We start from the raw sequence: 20,385 nt of genomic DNA on the forward strand, positions 1-20,385 counted from the left end.
CCTAAAAACCCCATCTCTACTAAAAATACAAAAATTAGCCAGGTGTGGTGGTGTGTGCCTGTAATCCCAACCACTCGGGAGGCTGAGGCAGGACAATTGCTTGAACCTGGGAGGTGGAGGTTGCAGTGAGCTGAGATCGTGCCACTGCACTACAGCCTGGGCAACAGAGCGAAACTCTGTCTCAAAAAAAAAAAAAATCTTTACATTTTTAATGGTTGAGAAAAAAATCTGAAGAAGAATATTTTGTGACACATGAAAATTACATGAATTCCAATTTGACCACCCATAAATAGTTTTCTTGGAACATGACCACATTTATTCATTTACCCATTGTCCTTGGCTGCTTTTCCACTGCAATGGCAGAGTCCAGTAGTTGTGACTGACACCATATGATCCCACGAGCCTCAGACATTTACTATCTAGCCCTTTACAGAAAAGTTCGCCAACACTGGCTCTAGACCAAAGCCCAGAAAGGGAATTTAAGACCCATCTGGCTGACCACTCTCACTTTTCTTCCCATCCCGCTCCATTTCTCCTTGCACTGCCCCCGCCACCACCCTCCACTCTCCACCATCTCCTGTCCTCCCTCCTTCTTCCTCCCACAATTCCCTGGGACCAAGAAATGGGTGCTTATTTGCTTCCTTTATGTCAGATCCTCCCCGTTTCTACTCTAGCCTCACGAGTAAGTCTTAGGGACAGGCACAGGTACCTTCCCTAGGCCAGAGCTTCCCCGTGGAAGTGCTTCAGATGGGCCACAGGCGTGCAGCACAATGGTGATGCCCTCGGTCCTCAGGTGAGAGGGCAGCCAGAGTGCACAGGCTGGGTACCTCTAAGGAGAACCTCACCTACAGCTCCTTGGAGGGCAGCCAAGAGTGGGCCCCATCAAACAGCAAGGACAGTGATCTCATCCCAAGTGTCGAGAGAGGCCGCCTCCGGGACACGTCCTTTGGCAGCTTGCTGCATAGTGTGCCACTCCCACATGGACAGGGCCAGAAACCCACTGGAGGAGTGTGTGTCCCTTGCGTCGAGTGAGCACAGAGCACAGGCCAAGAGGGATGGGGCTGGGGGCAAGGAGAGCAGGAGGGAGCTTCTGGCAGCCACAGTAGCAATGGCAGCCCTGAATCTGTCTTCACGCATATGTACAGAAACCATATCATTCATTGTCCAAAATAGTATACTTTCTTTTTTTAAATCGACTTTAATGAGGTATAATTTACATATAATAAAATGCATCTATTTTAACTATATAGTACTATGAGTTTCTGCAAATGTATACATGGGTGATCCACCAGTGTCACCACTACCATGATCAAGATACACAATGTTGTCATTACCCCCCAAAAGCCCCATATGCCCCACTGCAGTCACTCACCCCCACCACTGCCTGAGACAACTACTCATCTGTCTTCCATCACTACAAATTAGTTTTGCCTGTTCTAGAATTTCAAATAAATGGAATCATACATCATGTACTTTTTTGTGTCTGGCTTCTTTCATTCGGGGCAATGTTTCGAGATTCATCCACACTGTGTATCAACACCAAACTGGCACGCTTCTTGTTTGTTTTTGAGCAAAGGGAAGTGCTCTGAATAGTCATGTCATGTCAGAAGAATGAATCAGAGTCCTTCAGGACAAATCAGGACAACAGTCACTCCATGTATATGGGCTGTTCCTGTCTTTCTCAGCAGGTGAGCCTCTTTAGTCACATCCACACTGCCTGCAGGATATCTGATGTAAAAGTGCATGTGTATTCTGCAGATTAGGGCTTCACCATTACCTAAGTGCACTAGAATCCAAAAGGTTTGAAGGGTGCTAAATCCAATGCGCATCACAAAAAATTTCAATACCACATTTGTTGTTTAAAAAAAGAAAATGCCGTTATAGTCTTTATATGATTTCAACTGGTATATATATTTTTAATAGGTGCAAAATTGTTTTTAACTTTTTATCACCAATCTGTACAAACAAATTTCCTGTTAATGATGATTATGAGTACAATGTACACTATTCAAGTGACAGTTACAGGAAAAGCCCAGACTTCACCACTTTGTAATATATCCATGTAACAAAATGGCACTTGTACCCACTAAATCTATAAACATTTAAAAATTAGAAACAAATAAAATTTGAAAAAAGAATTTGAAGAAACCCTTAAAAATCTTGATCAGAAATTCCATGTAGCCATTGCAAGCCTAAAACTACATAAAAAAAGACATGCTAATTTGAAGCAAGCTCATGTTTAACAATAAAATATTTAAATGATTTTATTTAGAATGTTATATAAATTCAATATTTAGCATTTTATTTTGCATATTATTGTAATAATATAACATGAAGAAAATGTGAATTTTTTTCACTAGCTCCCATGTAGGCGTTCCCAAATCCCCTTTAGCTGACCCCAGTGTGCCATACGCATATTCTCACTTTCTAAGTGTGTTGTGAACAGGGAAGCATTAGTCAGTACTGCCCCCACACTATGGGAGAAGCCAGTACCCTGGGCTAGGGCGCATGTTTTCTTGCTAAAGAGGCCTCTCCTGCCCTCTAGTGATAATTTTGTAGCTGGGTCTCAGAGGGAAAACAGTGATGTAATGAGTAATTAAATATACCTGTTTTATATTTGCAAAATTGCCATCCCTGTCACATGCATTATAGCTATCTTGGGTCCTGACAGATAAAAGCTTTCACAAGCATCCCTCTGTTGCTCCATGGGGCCTGGGAGGTCGAGCTTGTGGCTTCTCTTCCATGATTCCACCACTCCTCTCTGCCCTCATCTTCTCCACCCCTGTGGCATGGCAAAGTCTCCACCATCCCCAGCCAGTGACACCACCCTTGCCATCACCTAGGACCAGTGGCCACTGAACCCCTTTCCCACCCTTACCAGATGCAAGGACTGGAGTGGTGGAGAGGGGAGCATGGGCCTGGGAAACAAACACCCAATTGTTCATTGTACAACAATTTGTTATCAACCGACAAACTCCAGGCATTCAGAGAATTTGGGATTCCCTTGGCACACAGAGGGAAAGGGGGGCAGCTGTACCATAAACACTTCCCATACCCCCTTGTCTCTGTAGAAACGCAGCCTTTTATCCCCAAGCAGCAGCACTTAGCAAGTGGCCACACAAGAGCAAAGGCAAAATCACCATCCATCAACTAAAGGATGAAGTATCTGAGTTATCAGTATATAGTTACAGAAGTGAAAGATATATGAATGAAAATTATATGAAAATGGGAACATATCAAAGTTGAGGATCACCTATGCAAACAACAAAAAAGTTGTTGAAAACAGCTGAATTTTCATCTGAAATGAGAACTATAGAATATTTACTATTGAGGTAATTTCTGTTCTGTTGAGTAGAAATCCAGCAAACAACAATCTATTTTTTTATTTCTTTTATTTTTTATTTTTATTTTTAGATGGAGTTTTGCTCTTGTCGCCCAGGCTAGAGTGCAATGGTGAGATCTCGGCTCACTGCAACCTCCACCTTCCAGGTTCAAATGATTCTCCTGCCTCAGCCTCCCAAGTAGCTGGGATTACAGGTGCCCACAACCACGCCCAATTAATTTTTGTATTTTTCATAGAGACAAGGTTTCACCATGTTGGTCAGGCTGGTCTCGAACTCCTGACCTCAGGTGATCCACCCGCCTTGGCCCCCCAAAGTGCTGAGATTACAGGCATGAGCCACCAAGCCTGGCCACAAACTGCAATTCTATATATAGTTGGCCCTCCATCTCCAAGAGTTCCATAGCCATGGATTCAACCAAGTGTGGATGGAAAATATTTGAAAAAAAAAAAGTGGCATCCATCATAAATATATGAAGACTTTTATTCTCTTCATTATTTCCAAGAAATACAGTATAACAACAATTTACATAGTATTTACATTTTATTAGGTAATATCAGTACAGTTAAGCATCCATTAACAATGGGGATATGGTCTGAGAGATGTGTCTTTAGGTGATTTTGTTGTGCAAACATCACAGAGTGTACTCACATAAACCTAGATTATATAGCTTACCACATACCTAGGCTGTATGGGATAGCCTGTCGCTCCTGGGCTACAAACCTCTACAGCATGTTCTTTTACTGAATACTGTAGGCAACTGTAACACAATAGTAAGGATTTGTGTATTTAAACATATGTAAACAAAGAAAAGATACAGTAAAAATGCAGTATAAAAGACTAAAAAATGAACAAATGGAGCTTGCAGGACTGGAAGTTGCTCTGGGTGAGTCAGTGAGTGATCAGTGACTGAATGTGAAAGCCTAGGACATCACTGCACACTATTGTAGACTTCATAAATACTGTACAATGAGGCCACACTACATTTATTTTAAATGTTTTTTCTTTCTTCAATAATAGATTAACCTTAACTTACTGTAACTTTTTTACTTTGTAAACTTGTTAATTTTTGCAAATTGTGACTCTTTCGTAATAACATTTAGCTTGAAACACATAGTATAGCTGTACAAAAATTCTTTATATCCTTATTCTATGAGCTTTCATCTATTTTTTATAAACTTTTTTTTTACTCTTTAAAATTTTAAAACTTTAAACTTTTTTGTTAAAAACAAAGACAGAAACACACACATTAGCCTAGGCCTACACAGGGTCAGGATCATCCATATCACTGTCTTCCACCTCCACATCTTGTCCCACTGGAAGATCTTCAAGGGCAGTAACATGCATGGAGCTCTCATCTCCTATCCTAACAGTGTCCTCTTCTGGAATACCTCCTGGAGGACCTCCTGAGGCTATTTTACAGTTTACAGTTTTTTATAAGTAGAAGGAGTACACTCTAACGATAAAAAGTATAGTATAATATAGTAAACACACAAACCAGTAACATAGTCATTTATTATCTTGTCAAGTATTATGCACTGCACATAACTGTATGTGCTATACTTTTATGCAACTGGCAGTGCAGTAGGTTTGTTTACACCAGAAACAATGTGAATGGTTGTTTATCATCACAACACATAAATGATGCATTGCACTATGACTTTATGAGGGTTACAATGTCACTAGGCAATAGTAACTTTTCAGCTCCATTTGAATCTCATGGGACCCCATTGTATATGTAGCCCATCATTGACTTAATCATCATTGTGTGGCACATGACTGTAATTGAGAGATGATGAAAGTATACAGAGGATGTGCATAGGTTATATGCAAATACTGTGCCATTTTATACCAGGGACTTGAGCATCCTCAGATTTGGGTATCTGTGGGAGGTCCTGGAACCAATCCCCCATGGAAATCAAGGGACAATTGTACTATGTTCCAGTGTTCAGTTCCATTTAATCTTCATTCTGCTCTGCTACATTTTCAACCTCTGCAGGCCAAAAGCCCTGAATTCTCTGCCTAGCCCTCTTTTGTCCAGGTAGAGACCCAGAAGTCCATTTGGGGAAGAGCTGTCAGAAGGTTAAGTCATATCCAGGAGTGGCAGCTTGTATGGCTATGATGGACATCAGAGGGACACAGGATTTCTCTCCTAGCCTTTATTTCTAAGTAGACCCCTTTCAGAAGCACCCTCCACCCCAGATGGGTTTTCCAAGTCCCAGTCCTGATGTCTAACTAATTCCTTTTCCCTGGACTATGTGAGCTGACTGGGCTACAGAGCTAGGCAGTAACCAGCCAAAGCTCTTCTTAGTCACAGATACATGTGGCACAACAAGGCAGGTTCCTCAGTGTCCAGGTGGACAGGCTCTGTTCATACCTCATTTGGAATCAAAGAGCAGCTGTCTTGGGCCCCCAGGCTGTTGGTCTCTAGATCAGTGGGGCCCCCATTAGATCCCACACAAGATGTCAGTCATCAACAATTGAGCTCCACTGAGTTCCTGTGGGACTGAGGTCTGATGATTTCTTGAGGGCTCTTCCCCTATCACATTGATCTTTCTGAAGACGAATTTTATCATTGGTTATGTGTCAGGTAGGAATCTTCTGGTTGCAAGTGATTTTTTAAAAATTCTAATTGGCTTAAGCAAAAAAGGGCACATGAAACTAAAAAGGACCAGGGACAGCCAGCTTCAGGCAAAGCTTCACACTAGGCTCGAAGAATGACATTGCCCAGTCTAGCTGTGCCTCTGCTCTGCTCTGTCTCTGTTGGCTTCAATCTCAGACTTCACATCTATGGAAAAATGGCTACCAGCAATTCCAAGCTTCATCTTCCCAGATACATGTCCAATGGGAAAAGAACAAGTCTCTTCCCCAATGCTCAGGATCAATTCCTGGAATTCACTCAGAAAGACCACTCTTGGGCCATGTACCTGTCCTTGAACTAATCACCACAGTCATAGTGATGGAACAGGATACATTCCCAACACATCCAACCTGTGCTCTCCTCTAAAGTCTGGCCACCAAGGCAGCAGCAACCTCAAGTCCCAATTTCTGAGGCAAACCAACCTGCCCATGTCCACTTCCAGGTCTCAACTTCTACAGAACTCTTTGTCCTCCCATCTTTTTTTTCCCTGGGCTGTCCACCCAGAGGCTACCTCTCTGAGCCTGTTGGCCAGCTGGCCTTCCCTGGTTCTTGATATAACCTACTCCTTGGTGCCCTCTCTTCCACCTCCAAGTTTAGGCCTGAACTCAGGAACTGGAAAATCGTCTTTCAAAACCCTGAGTCTGTTAGCACCAGGCAGCCAGAATTCCTAGAGAAAGACAGAGCTTCCCTGTGCTCAGATGCCGAGAGTGTGCCCCTGCCAGGGTGCCTGGCACAGGAGACCAGCTAGGGTTCCAGATGAGGCATGTGAAGAACTGGTAAGACAGAGGGCAGAACAAGAGCCATTCAGGAAACAAAACCTCTCATCCAGCTTCCTCCTAGATGGTACAGACTGTGAAGGGCCTTAAATGCTGTGTCAAGGAGCTGAGACTTGATTCAACAGGAGGTGAAGAGTAGTCAAAAGGCTTGCTGGACGGGTGAATGGATGGATGAACACACAAACAAGTAACCTCAGCTTGGAGATGGAAAGTGACTTGCCCCATATCACATAGGAAGCAAGTGGCAGAAACAGGACCAAACTCCAGGCCTACCTGTGCCCATCCTAGGGCTCTAGTATCAGCCCAGGCTGCCTCCATCCCAACAGGGCAGCCTGGGAACCCTCGAGATTGTCAGCCACTTCTCAGAGGCTCCAGACCTGGGCTTCTGAGCTTGGAGCAAAAGCAGAGGCCTGGGCATTAGAAATGTGGACACTGGGAAATTTTAGGAAGGCTTGAGCTGGTGCCTAAAGTTGAGGCTGAGGATTTCGAGTAAGACTGAATTCTCTGTGAGGTAGAAGACGGGCAGAGGGAGTCTGCCTGAAGCTCAGCTGCTCTGGAAGAGTCCAGCCAGACCCCCAGAGGGCAGCCCATCCCTGACAAAGCCCAGAACTCAGCAGGAGGGGACCACGACTCCTGGGGAAGAGTCGTGGGGAGATGAGGGGTGTTATCTTTGGCTTCCAAAGGCCTTGCCAGTGTTCCTGCTGAGCCTGGCACTTTGCCCCAGGGCACAGAGCTGTAATTTAGAGACAGCAGGGACTGGGATCCAGGGTGGAGGGGAAGAAGCCTTCTGGCCCTTGGTTTAGGGGAGGCCGAAACTACTTTAGGGCAGGATAAGTCAGGATATCAGAGGTGAAGGGTGAAGAAAGATCCAGAATTTTCATGAGAGCAAGAACTTTGCTGTCTGGCTCTCCATTGTATCTCCAGTGCCTGGAACAAACCCTGACACATAATAGGTCCTCAATAAATATTTGTTGAATTAATAATGAACCCTTGCTGAGGGTTAGGGAGCAATTTTTCACTTCCTTTTGCTGCCCACAATTTCCTCTCTAATGGATCTCCAGCATATAGTAAAAAGTCTGCGTGGAGTCAAGTAAGCACATTTACACTGGTTGGCTGAGGACTTTCTGTGCCCAGAGTGGTTGCACATCCCAACTAGAACAGTTCACCCTTAGCTCCATCAAACATATTTGATGGATACAAAAAGTATGAGGCTGGAAATCAAGCAATTTAGGTCCTAGATACGGCCCACTGTTTATCAGTGACAGATGTGAAAAAACTTTCAGAACATCTTCACAATTAATTCTCTTGTTATGCCCATTTCGTAGATGTGAAAACTAAGTTGAGGCTAGCACTAGATCACACAGCCTCGGAGTGGCAGAGCAAGCCTGACATCCCAGGAACTTGCAACTATCAGTAGCTTCTTTCCCCTCTCTGTGCCTGTTTTCTCACCTGCATTATTGAGGTTTCCAAAGACAGTCCTGGATCTCCTGTGGTAGAGGCAGGAGGCGACTGTCCAAGCACCCCACCACACCTGCTAAAGGCTGGTCCAGCTTAAATGTACTGCGGAGAGGGGTCCACAGGGCAAGATCAGGCCACAGTGGGTGTCTGGGGCTGCTTGGGCCCAGCACGTCTGAGGCCACCATTCGTTTGGATCTTTCTATTACCTTTTCCTGGAACAGAGTAGAAGACTGGAGAGGACTTTTCAGGAGAAGTGAGAGGAGGTTAAAAAGGCAGGAAAGAAAGAAGAGGGAAAGCAAAGGTAGAGAAAGATACACCAGTGGCCAACAGGTACAATAAAAGATAAATCAAAACCACAATGCAAATCAAAACCACAATGAGCGATCACCTCATACCTGTTAGGCTGGCTATTATCAAAAAGACAAGAGATAACAAGGGTTGACAAGGATGTAGCTAAAAGGGAACCCTTGTTGGTGAGAATGTAAATTGGTACAACCATTATGGAAAACAGTATGGAGGTTCCTCAAACAGTTACAAATAGAAATACTGTATGATCTGGCAATCCTACTATTGGCAATCCTACTATATACCTAAAGGAACTGAAATCACCACCTTGTAAAGATAGCTGCACTCCCATGTTCATTGCAGCATTATTCAAAACCGCCAAGATATGAAAACAACCGAAGTGTCCATCAAGAGATAAATGGATAAAGAAATCATGATGTATATGTATAAATATATGTGTCTATATATATTTCTTTGTGTATATATAAACATATATATGTGTGTTACATATATTTATATATAAATGTAAACACACACAAAGAAATATTATTCAGACTTGAAAGAAAGCAATCCTGCCATGTGTAACAACATAGATGAACCTGAAGGACATTATGCTGAGTAAAATAAACCAGACACAGAAAGAAAGAAAAATACCACGTGATTTCACTTACACATGAATCTTAAAAAAACTGAATACATAAAAACAGAAGAATGATGATTGATGGGAGGGACTGGACAGATGTAGGTCAAAGGGTTGAAAGATGTATAGGATGAATAAGACTAGAGATTCAATGGACAGCATGAGGACTATAGTTAGTATTGTATTGCATACTGGAAATTTGCTAAGAGAGTAGATTTTAGGTACTCTCACCAAAAAAAGAAAGAAAGGTAACCATGTGAGATAATGGATATGTCAATTTCCTCGGCCATAGTAACTGCTTCGGCTACTGATAGAAAGAAACTACTGATAGTTGCCCAGCAAGTTCCTGCCTATGTACATTATGCATACATAGGTATATTAAAATATCATGTTGCATGTTTTAAGAAAGGAGGGAAAGTTAGCACTCCCCTTGACAATGATGGAAGAGGCCCTGCAGCCTGACAGCATGCATACAGTTAAGGCATCGCCACCTACTTCAAGGCAACTAACCATCCTTTTTAAAAACACAAAAGGTTTGGTTTGAGGGAGCTTCCTGGTAGCTGAACACCTGAAGGCTCCTGGAGGGTGGTGCATGCAGAGAGGGCATGGAGCCCCTCGCCTCTTCCCACATCTCTTGCCTTAGGCATCTATTCCATCCATCTGGCTGTTGTTCATCTGTATTCTTTGTAATATCCTTTATAATAAATTGGTAAACTTTTTTTAAATTATGTCCTACACTGGCTCCTTTGTAAACCCACTGGCAGAAGTGTCCCACTCAGGACCTAACAGTTCAACACCCATAGCAGGGCTGCAATCAGCTGTACCAGACTCAGGGGACCCATGGATGACAGACAAGCCTGTCCCCCAGGAAGTCCAGTCTCCTGGTTGGGGGTGGGGGTAGCAAGCACCCACAGTCACCAGCAATCCAGCCTGCAAAGTGCTTTGAGGAGGCGAGCCCAGGGGCTGTGAGAGCAGGGAGGAGGAAGTGACTGGCTCTGCTCTCAAGGTCACAGAAGGACGAGAGCATGGGGTGTGACGCCAAACATATGTGTGAAGGAGGATGGAGTGTTCTAGCCCCAGGGAAGAGCATATACAGAGGCACTGGGCATGGTCACCCTGAGGAAGCAACTGTTCCTGTGGAATGCCCCTTAGTGATCACAGCCTCCATCCTTCCCCTGATTTCCCTGCTTTTGTTTAGCCTGCCTTTGAGACTCTGCATGCCCTCAGCCTCTGACCTGTCCCAGTTCTCCTCCTGCAGGGGCCTACGGTCAGCCATGAACCCTTTGGCCTCCCTGACTTTCAGTCCTCTCTTCCCTGATCCCAAACCATTTGCCCACGAGGACTTCAGGAGAGTGTCTTCCAAGAGAAGCCTGGCCCCACTGCAGAGTCAGGCTGTCCATCTTCCAGGGAGCCTTCCTGTAGACTCTCATTCAACCCAGGTGTCTCCCCACTTCTCTGGCCAACAAGCTACCCCTCTTTTCTTCCCTGAGCCCCCAAAGCCTCTTTTGCCAAGCTCAGCATTTCCAGAATAGCCTATCCCTGTAGCAACGGGCAGTGGTCATTTAGCTTCCACTCCCTCCATTTCTCTTCCTTCCACTCTAAATCCACACTCTCTCATCTCCTATTCTTTCCTCCTGACTCCCCCTCTCCAGCCTTACCCATCTCCTATCCATGCTCCACCAAACTATGAGAGAGGACTATCTGATACACAAAGTTGTCCATATCACCCATGCTTAAAATGCTTTCTAACTCCCTATCATTCACAGGGGTAAATCCAGACTCCTCAGATGGCATTTGAAGCCCCCCACACTCTCTCCAGGGGCATTCTGTACCTGTCCCTCACACACCCTAAGATCCAGCCCCTTCCTGCTTCTTGGCCTATCCCGACCTGCCCTGCATTTTATCACATCTGTCACATCCTGAAGCAGCTGCAAGGTTGAGAAAGGCCGGATGCTGGTGGTGACTCAAGACTGGAGGGAGAGGGATTACGCATTGGGCGCCTCACCCACAGAATAGCAGTCTTGGCATTTTGGGGGTCACCTACCTTTTTTTAGTGTCTATTAGAAGCCATAGGTCCCCTTCCTAGAAAAATGAATATAATAATGTACCTAAACACAAATTTTATACCACATGTCTGGAAAGTTACAGATCTTTCCCTTGCACTCTGATATGGTTTGGCTGTGTTCCCCTCATCAAATCTCATCTTGAATTATGGTTTCTATAATCCCCATGTGTCATGAGAGGGACCAGGTGGAGACAATTGAATCATGGGGGCAGTTCCCCCATACTGTTCTTGTGATAATGAATGAGTTCTCATGAGATCTGATGGTTTTACAGGGAGCTTTTCTCCCTTTTGCTCGGCACTTCTCTTTGTTACTGCCATGTGAAGAAGGATGTGTTTGCTTCCCTTTCTGCCATAACTGTAAGTTTCCTGAGGCCTCCCCAGCCCTGCAGAACTATGAGTCAAGTAAACCTCTTTCCTTTATAAATGACCCAGTCTCAGGTGTGTCCTTATAGTGGCTTGAGAATGGACTAATACACAGTCCATCCATGAACCCAGGTTTTAAAAGTCCTGCTCCAGAGAACAGGCAGGAACTGTGGAAGCTGGCCTAGCCATGCCTTGCAGGTCCTTGTGCCACCAACATCCAGCATGGATCTGAAACTGAGTTGGTGTCCATAAGAACTTGTGGAACTGAGCTGAATTCAACAGAAGGCAGGAGCTGCCTCAGAGAGAGAGGAGCCAGGGGCTGAAGATACAAGGAGAGCTGAGAAGCTCAGGCAGATCTTCCCGCAGGTATAGCTTATGGGGTTACCATCCAATGGTGGGCTTGCTGATAAAGGAAAGCAGGTGAATTCCAGGTGCCACTGGGAAAAAGTCGCCCTGTCCAGGTTTCAGCTCAGGTCTGCCTCTTTGAAGCTGGCACCAGTAGGTGACCAGGCCTGACCACATCCCTGCATACCTAAGGGGCATTACAAACCCGATTGCCCACCTTCACCCTCCACCAGCTGTTGCTTCTCCCATCTCAGTTAATGAAAGCACCATTCAACAAATTGCTTAGACAGAAACCCAGGAATCTTCCTTCATTCCTCTTTCCTTCATCTGCCACATCCAATTCATCAAAAAGGCCTGTCATTTTAACCTCCAAAAATGCACCAAATTTACCTTTTCTTCATCTGCACTGTTGTCACACTGCTCCAAGCCACCATCATCTCTGGCTTGGGTGACATCTCCAACAAGGCATCCTGCTTCCCCTCTTGCCCTGTGTGGTCAACTCTCTACACGGCAGCCAGAGTGACCTTTTATAAAATGTGAGATTATAGCATTCTACCACTACAGACTTTCCAACGGCCTCCTTGAAATTAGAATCAAGTCCCAGGATCCCAACCATGACCTGCAAGACCCCCATGATCTGGCCCCTCTCTCTCTCTCTGACCTCACCTTGTGCGACTCTCCCTCTTTCACTGTGCACCTAGCAAACGGCCTTCTTTCTGGTCCCCAAGAAGCCACATGCTCAGGGCCTTTGCAACTTGCTGACCCCTCTGCTCCCCAGATCTGTGCATGACTGATTCCCATGCATCCCTCATTCTCAGTTCAAATTGCACCTCCTCAGAAAGTGAGACCTCATCATTACCAATCCCATTGTCCTGTCTTATTTTCTTCATAGTATTTACCATGGGCTGAAATATTTTTGTTTATTTGCTCATAGTATTGACTGACTTCCAACTAGAATGTATGCTCCATGTGAATAGGGACTGATTTCTCTCTTTTTAGTACTGGAGCTCAGAATAAATGAAGTGACAAAAGGGAAAAACTAGGTATGACTCAGGGCCCCGGGGATATGGGTTTGGGGTAAGGGTCAGGCCAGGGCAGGGCCAGAACAAGGCAGAATAAGGGGCTTGGGCACCCCCTCCCAGTCCTTCCTGATGGGGCCCCACCACTCACTGGTGTGACTTGCCGCAGGTGGACTCCACCAGAGGCATGAATGAGATAAGGCACCTTGGCAGCTCCTCCTAATTCTAAGAGACTGCAGCTACTGGACTGTTCACCAGCATGTATATTCCTGCCAGGGTGAGTCCCTGGGATAGTTAATTCTATGCACTAGGCTATGGTGGCCAGTTGTTCAATCAAACACCAGTCTAGACGTTGCTGTGAAGGTGTTTTTGGCATGTAATTAACATTTAAATCAGTAGACTTTGAGTAAAGCAGATTACACTCCATACTGTCGTGGGCCTTAGCTCATCAGTTTAAGGCCTTAAGAGCAAAGACTAAGAGTTCTTGAAACAGAAGGAATTCAACCTCAAGACTGCAATATAGGAATTTCCTGAGTTTCCAGCCTCCCAGCTTTCCCTACAAATTTCAGAGTAGCCAACCCCACAATCATGTGAGCCGGTTCCCTAAAACAAATTCTCTTTCTCTCTCCCTCCCTCCCTCTCCCTCGCTTCTCCCCTCCCCCTCTCTTCCTCCCGTATGTATGTGTGTATCTATATACTCAGTAGGATATATATCCAATAGGGTGGATGGGTAGATATCTTACTGGTTGTTTCTCTAGAGAGCCCTGACTAATAATACACTCCTTTCCTCTACTTCATCCACAGAGAAGGAAGTAGCCTGAGGTGTCTTCCAGGGAAAATCAAGTAAGAGTGAGGTCACTGTGAATGTCCCGGAAGTGCCATGGCTCTCTTCTCAAACATGAAGGGCCCCAGGGTACCAGCCTGTGCATCATCCTGCGAGCCTGTCCTGCAGTCCTTCCAGGAATAGCCTGGCTTGTGGCCTAATGCTCAGGCGGTCCCCTGCACTGATGAGATAATACTATCAGAAAATGAATCTAGTTTTAAAAGAATGTTGATAAATGCGGCAAACATGCACTCAACAGATTACATATCAATGCTAAAGAGTCACCAAAGCCTCTCTTCTCGTCAGATGTAGTCATTCATTCACCCATTCAACAAATATTTATTAAAAGCCTGCATGTACCAGACATTCTTCTAGGCATCGGGAATGCAGCAGCAAACAAAACAGTGACATTCAGGCAGAGACACAGAATATGTTATGTGGTAATGATAAAGAGCTACGAAGAAAAATGAATCACGGTAAGGGGAGTGGGGGGTGTGATTGAAGAAAGTGTCTAATTGATGCGGGGTGTGTAGAGAAAGCCTCTTTGTTAAGAGAGCCTCCGAACGGAGGCCTAAAAGGAGTGAGGGAGTGAGCCAGGCAGCACTGTGCGAGAAGAGCATACCAACAGAGGGCCCAGCAGATGTGAAGCCACGTGGCACGGCACGCTGGCATCTTCCAGGAACAAGGAGGCCAGTGTGGCCAGAATAGAGTACACAAAAGAGAGTCCAGGAGAAGGGGTGGGAGGCCAAGTCATAGAGGGTCTTAAGTCCATGAGAAGAACTTTGAATCTTACTGAGGAAGTCGGAAGGCCTTTGGAGTTTTTGTCCAGGGGAGGAGTACTAACTCCATAAAACTCATAAGAGGTAGAGAGAAAAGAAAGCGGCAGGGGTGGTTTTACTTCCAGCACTTCTGTGCCAGCCACTCCTAGGCCACATACTCCCCAAAGAGGCCTCCGCCATTGAATTTTCAACAGCTGCTGCCTTGCCTCCCATTTATGTTGCCTCATCCGTACAGGACCAGTTTTAACTTCAGGATGACACACCTGGGGGTGGGAGAAGGGTGGTGGAGGGAGGAGGACCATCGAGGCCACACTGACCCCCATCTCCACAAGTTTATGCTGCTGCTTTCAATGCTGCTTCCTCTAATCTTTTTTCATCATTATCTTAATAACTGTCGTGCCATTATACCACCTCGAAAACTGTCTTCCAGAAATGTCCCATGGAGACAGTGGCTCCCCCTTTCCTGGCCCTCTGGAGTGTTGATCCTCACCCCAGCCCTCCTCTTTCATGCTCAGGACCACAGCCCTGTGGCTCCAAAAAGGACCTTCTGGGTAAGTGCACAGAGCACTTAGAAGCACCTCTGCCCCTTCCTCACTTACTTCCTGTTCCGCCATCAGCATTATACAGCTCTGGCCAATGCCGTCAGCCTCTACTCAATATGGTGCTTCATTCCACTGTGGGAGGGAAAGTGAGGAAATAAAAATATGACAAAGGAAGAGAGAGCTGAGAGAGAAGGCCAGAGGAGAGGAGAGGCACGATTCAGGAAGGAACTGCTGAGACACTTCATCCCTGAAGGAGCTCAGGAATCACTACATCTGGTGAGCAGGAACAAGGAGCTCATCAGAAAAGACTCTGCTTCCTCAAGTGTGTCCTCTAAAGCCAAGAAGAGTGGCAGCAGGACTCTCCATGGTGGGGGGACGGAGGTCCCTGAGGTCAAGTCGGGGACTTTTTTATTTTATTTTATTTATTTATTTTTGACATGCAGAAGGGTTCAGCAGGTAAAGGGAAAACTGCACCTATTGAAGTTCTATCCTTTTCACAAGTACCAGCTCAGATGCCCCAAGAAAACAGCCCACATCTCCAAATGGGAGTGAACATCTCCCTCCTTCTGTATCCCAGAGAGCTCAGCCATAGAGAATCCAGAGCCCTAGGCAGGAAATATTCTTCCTGGAAGCCAGAGAAGCATGTCATGTTCTCCTGCCACACCAAAATGACATTTTCTCCTCCCTTTCCAATTCCACCCTTCCTGCTTTGAATATTAGACTGACTCAGCGCCCCTCTTTCTCCACATCACGTGATGCTCTGCATGGGTTTCTCACGGGTGAAGGGTTGACTCAGCCTGGCTGCCTGAACCCACTTTCCAGCTCTCTGGCCCGCGGTACATCCTCAGCACGGCCTCCACACCACAAAGCAAGATGCGCCCTCTCTGCCTTCGCTGCATTCAAATCCAAAAGAATTTTTCCATGATTTGTCACTTTCAGAGAGGGCTTACATAAAGAGTAGTTGTTTCCAGAGCAAAGCAAAGAATAATCAATGGAATTTAAAACAATCCTAAGAAAGGCCAGCCCCAGTGGAGCCAAGAAAGTTCTCCTGCCCCAGTTGAATCACTATTATGCACAGTCCTGGCCCTGCAGGAACCCAAGAGCCCTCATATTGGAAGGGTATTCCAGGTCCCCCACCCCTGATGTCTTTACTCAAGTCTGTTTGAAAGACCTTAGCTTTAGCGCAAGGCTCCCAGGGAAACAGATAAGAGGGTGTCCCTCCTACCTTACCTATTCTCCATATGCTGGCAATTCAACTTTCGCTCCAGCCCAAGCCTCTTCTGAGTTCCAGTCTCATTTATTCCAGTGCCTACCTGACCTTCGTGGATGTCTAACAGAGATCTCAAACTTAACATGCTCAAATCCGAACTCTGGATTTCCTCCCTGAACTCGGAAGCTTCTCTGCTTGTGATCTTCATATCTCAGTTAAAGGCACCACTATTCACTCAGTTTCTCAAGAAGAAATGTGGCAAAAGTACATGAAGTCTCCCTTGCCCACCACATCCTACTCTATACCCCAAACGTGTCTCCAGTGTTGTCCCATCAGATTAAGCCACCGTCATCCCTTGGCTAAAAGACGAGCAGTTCCTTGCTTCCATGTGACCCCCTCTCCAATCTATTTTCCACGTAGCAGCTATAGCAATCTTTTGAATCAGATCACATCAATTCCTGCTTTAGCCCTTTCCTTTTATAACTTCCTCACCAAGGCCAAAAAGCTGTGCATGAATATGTCTCCTGCCTTCTTCCCTGGTCTCATTTTATGCCACTTTCTCATTTGCTGTACTTCAGCCACACCAAGCTTCTTTCCAGTTCTGGAACATGTTTTCTTCTCCACCTCAGGGCCTTAGCACTTTTTGTTTTCTGTTCTCTGCACATTTTTTTCCCCTATGACATCCTTCAGATCTTAGCTTAAAGGTCACTTCCTCAGAAAGCCTACTCCTAATACCCTTCCTAAGTAGGTGCCCCCATAATTTGTTGTCATTTTCTGTTGCAGTCTTATTCTGTATATAACATTAAACCAATTAGCAGTTGGCAATTAATTATATGTTTACATGTTTATTGCCAGTCTCCCTGCCATTGTCTGCTATCCCCATAAGAATGAGCCTAGACTGGAGACATATTAGTGAGTCCAGCTGGAGACAGTCCAGGTCCTGCCAGACAGATGCAGGGCTTGAGGCAGACACAAGGCTCCTTGCAGGAAGAAACCGTGCCTGAATTGTTTACACAGGACTTGGCAGATACATTTATTGTATGACTGGATGGGTGGATGGATGGATGGATGGGTGGATGGATGGATGGATGGATGGATGGATGGATGGATGGATGGATGGGGGAATTTCAGCTGTGGGCAAAAGGCAATAGAAACCATGTCTGAGGAATGGGAGGTGACTGAACAGAACAGACCCTGCACTGGCAGGAACTCTATAGACCCAAGTTCAGAGAAAATGTCATTTTAGCACCTAGATGAGAAAGAGATTAGGATAAGTCAGGCTTGCATGTGCTCAGGTAATACCTGCCTGCATCTTGAGAGGGAGAATTAAAACCAAAAAATAAAGAATATATATAGTCTGACTTTCTCCTTCTTCACTTTGGCCAGAGTTGCCTTGACTCAGATTAATCACATGGGTTGATGAGCTGATGCGGGATGACCCATAATACTCTGGGAGATGTCTACATGAAGAATTTGATTTTACAGTCAGTAACCCTTACCGGTACATGAGGAGATCTACTCACTGGGGGAAGGGCTGCTGTCAATGGACTCCTAATGACCTTTGCAACCAACAGAAGGGAGACAAATGGAACGGAGAGAAGACTCCTGAGCATGGCTCAGTGGGACAGGAAGCATAGCCCATGCCAAGTGTCATTAAAATGGGCACATGGAGAAAGTATGTCGGGCCAAGGAGAGGAACAAAGAAAATGGAGAAAGCCTCCTCACTAACCCTGAGCCACAGGTTCCAGCCCAGCTGCAAAATGGGCTGGTAAACTGTTCAGAGGTCATCCCTAGTTGACATCAGTATTAAAGATAGCCAGGCCAGTTGGCAGAGATGATAGAGATGGGAGGTGACATAGAGCCAGGTGAAGGTTCATCACCATGCCGAGGGTTCCCTTCGTCAGTGGCTGGAGGAACGGGCCAAAGTTTACAAGCAGGTGTAGAGCCCCAGGAAGGCTTAAAACCTTGGTACAGACCCACAGGAAGGGTTCAGGGAAATATAACCAAGTGAACTAGGAAGAAAGACCAAGGCAAGACCCCAGTCCTGTGGATATACCAACACAGCAAAGCAGGAAGCCCAGCCTGGTGCTACCAGCAGGAAGATGATTCCAAGCCCCATGGAATGGGATTGGGGCTGTTTTCAGTATTGGCTCAGGCTCCCGGATGGGCTCAGGCCTGGAAGTGGGAACATCAGTGACTCCAGGCATGAGGTGCTAGACAGACAGATGCAGGGACAGCAAGGTGCACACAAAACTGACAGCATCTTGAAAAACATGAGTATCCCTTCCGACACCAAGATGGTGGAATGAGGGAAAGTGTCATTGTTCAGCAGGATTATGGATGACCAAGGAGACACCAAATGTCCTTCCCTTTATAGTCCTTTAGGAGCTGGCTCTCTGGCCTGCCTTGGGGACCTTCCTCTCCAGCTTCAGAGAAAGGCCTCTTCCCCTAACACCATTTTATGACTCAGTGTGATTCCTTAGTGTGAGGTGGGACTCAGGAGAGAGAGGCTCTTCTTCCCTGCCCTGTCTGGGCCTTCCCTACATTCTGTCTAGGAAGCAACCTCAGGGTAAGGAAGACCATCCTTGGTAAGGGCCCATACTTCCCCCAGGATCCTGACACCCTGTGAGAGGTCACCCTGCCCGGGATCTATGACACGTGCCTTCTGATAACCTCCCCAAGGGCTGCAGCTAGCCACACCACTGGTGTTTGGCTCCCGACTCGTTCCAAGGCCTGCCAACAAAATCCTATTTAATCAACACTGCTCGTTCTGCAGCTGCTCCCAAGGGGAAACCACATAGGCACAGTTCATTTCACAACTGTTGGCTCCACATCAGGACCAGCGGAACAGAGTGTAGTGGAAAGAGCACTGGGCTGGGAGTCAGGAGCCCTGGGTTCAGCCTTACTCTCACACTAATGGCTGGCCCCCATTTCCCTGTCCTGTCTCCCTCACAAGGGTGGAGTCACATCAAAGGAGAAGCCGTCTGTGACTTGTAGTTCACTACTAAGCACTGTCTATAAAAAGGAACCCCCACGCATGGGACCTCAGGGTGGGCTCCTCTTAGCCGTATTCATACATGTGACTCTGACCCCCTAGCCACCTCTGATTTTACCAATAGTGAGCCTGTCACCCGCCAGGGCTAACTAGCACATTTACCCCAAGGAACTTGGAGTCGGGGAAGAGAGAGAGAGAAAGAGGCTCACGTGGACTCAGGCGCTGTGGGGCAATTGTGTTTTCTGCCACACTGTCTGGAGATCAGAGAAACCTGTTCTGCAAGGAGAGAGAAACATGAAACAAATACTCAAGACTTGCAGACAGAGGTGCAAAGAGAGCCGGTGGACTTTTAGTTCTGGTTTCCAGGTCTCCCTGAAACCTGGCTACGCCTTTTTTTAAGCTGGCTTTTAAAAACGAGTCTCTCTCGGATCCCAAGTCTCCAGACAGCTTCAAAGTGGTGAGCCCTGACAAGCTATCAGGGTCCCACTCAGCAGTCCACCTGTGTGATGCCTGTGTGTTCAGGCTTCTCTCCTCGGCTGCACTGTGCTCAGGCAAGCTGGGCTCAGGCGCTGGTCCACACCTGTGCTTCACCCCGCCCCACAATGCAGCCCAGTGTTTCAGCCAAAGTAGGTGCTCCGTGAACAGGTGTCAGGTTAAGACCGAGAAAATCCAAAGACATCATTCCTCTGTGAGGTGTGTTCCTCAGAGCCAGGCCAGGCAGCAACTCCCTCCCCGTGCAAGGTTGTCCACAATAAATCCATGACCTGCCCAAGCCCTTCCGGCTCTGCAATCCATGGCCCTGCATGAGCCCAGAATTCAGCCCCTGATGCAGCCAGCCCACAACTTCCCAGGTTTTATTTTCATTAACCCAACTGGAAAATTGGACTTCACTCAGGATTGTGCTGAAAACCAGATGCTGGAGCTGGGCTCTGGTTTCCTAGATAAACACATTGCAATAATATGCATCTACCCATGAGATGCTCTGTGTGGCGGCACGTGGCAGCACTCCAGAAGAAAGAAAAACAATGTCAAAGCTTCATTTGAGGCTTCTCACTCCCCTTCCTGGCCAGCGGCTGGGAAAATAGCATTTTTTGTTGGCCCCA

At 46.2% G+C, this 20,385-nt stretch overlaps 1 non-coding gene across 1 annotated transcript; it reads left to right on the forward strand.

Annotated features, from left to right (window-relative positions):
- Window positions 1–9,536: 9,536 nt before the first annotated feature.
- LOC129009167 (U6atac minor spliceosomal RNA) lies at window positions 9,537–9,662 on the forward strand. The gene has a single exon (XR_008492701.1). It is a non-coding gene; the product is annotated as a U6atac minor spliceosomal RNA (small nuclear RNA).
- Window positions 9,663–20,385: the final 10,723 nt, after the last annotated feature.

The sequence above is a fragment of the Pongo pygmaeus genome, chromosome 9, assembly GCF_028885625.2.
Source record: "Pongo pygmaeus isolate AG05252 chromosome 9, NHGRI_mPonPyg2-v2.0_pri, whole genome shotgun sequence".
Taxonomy (NCBI): Eukaryota; Metazoa; Chordata; class Mammalia; order Primates; family Hominidae; genus Pongo; species Pongo pygmaeus.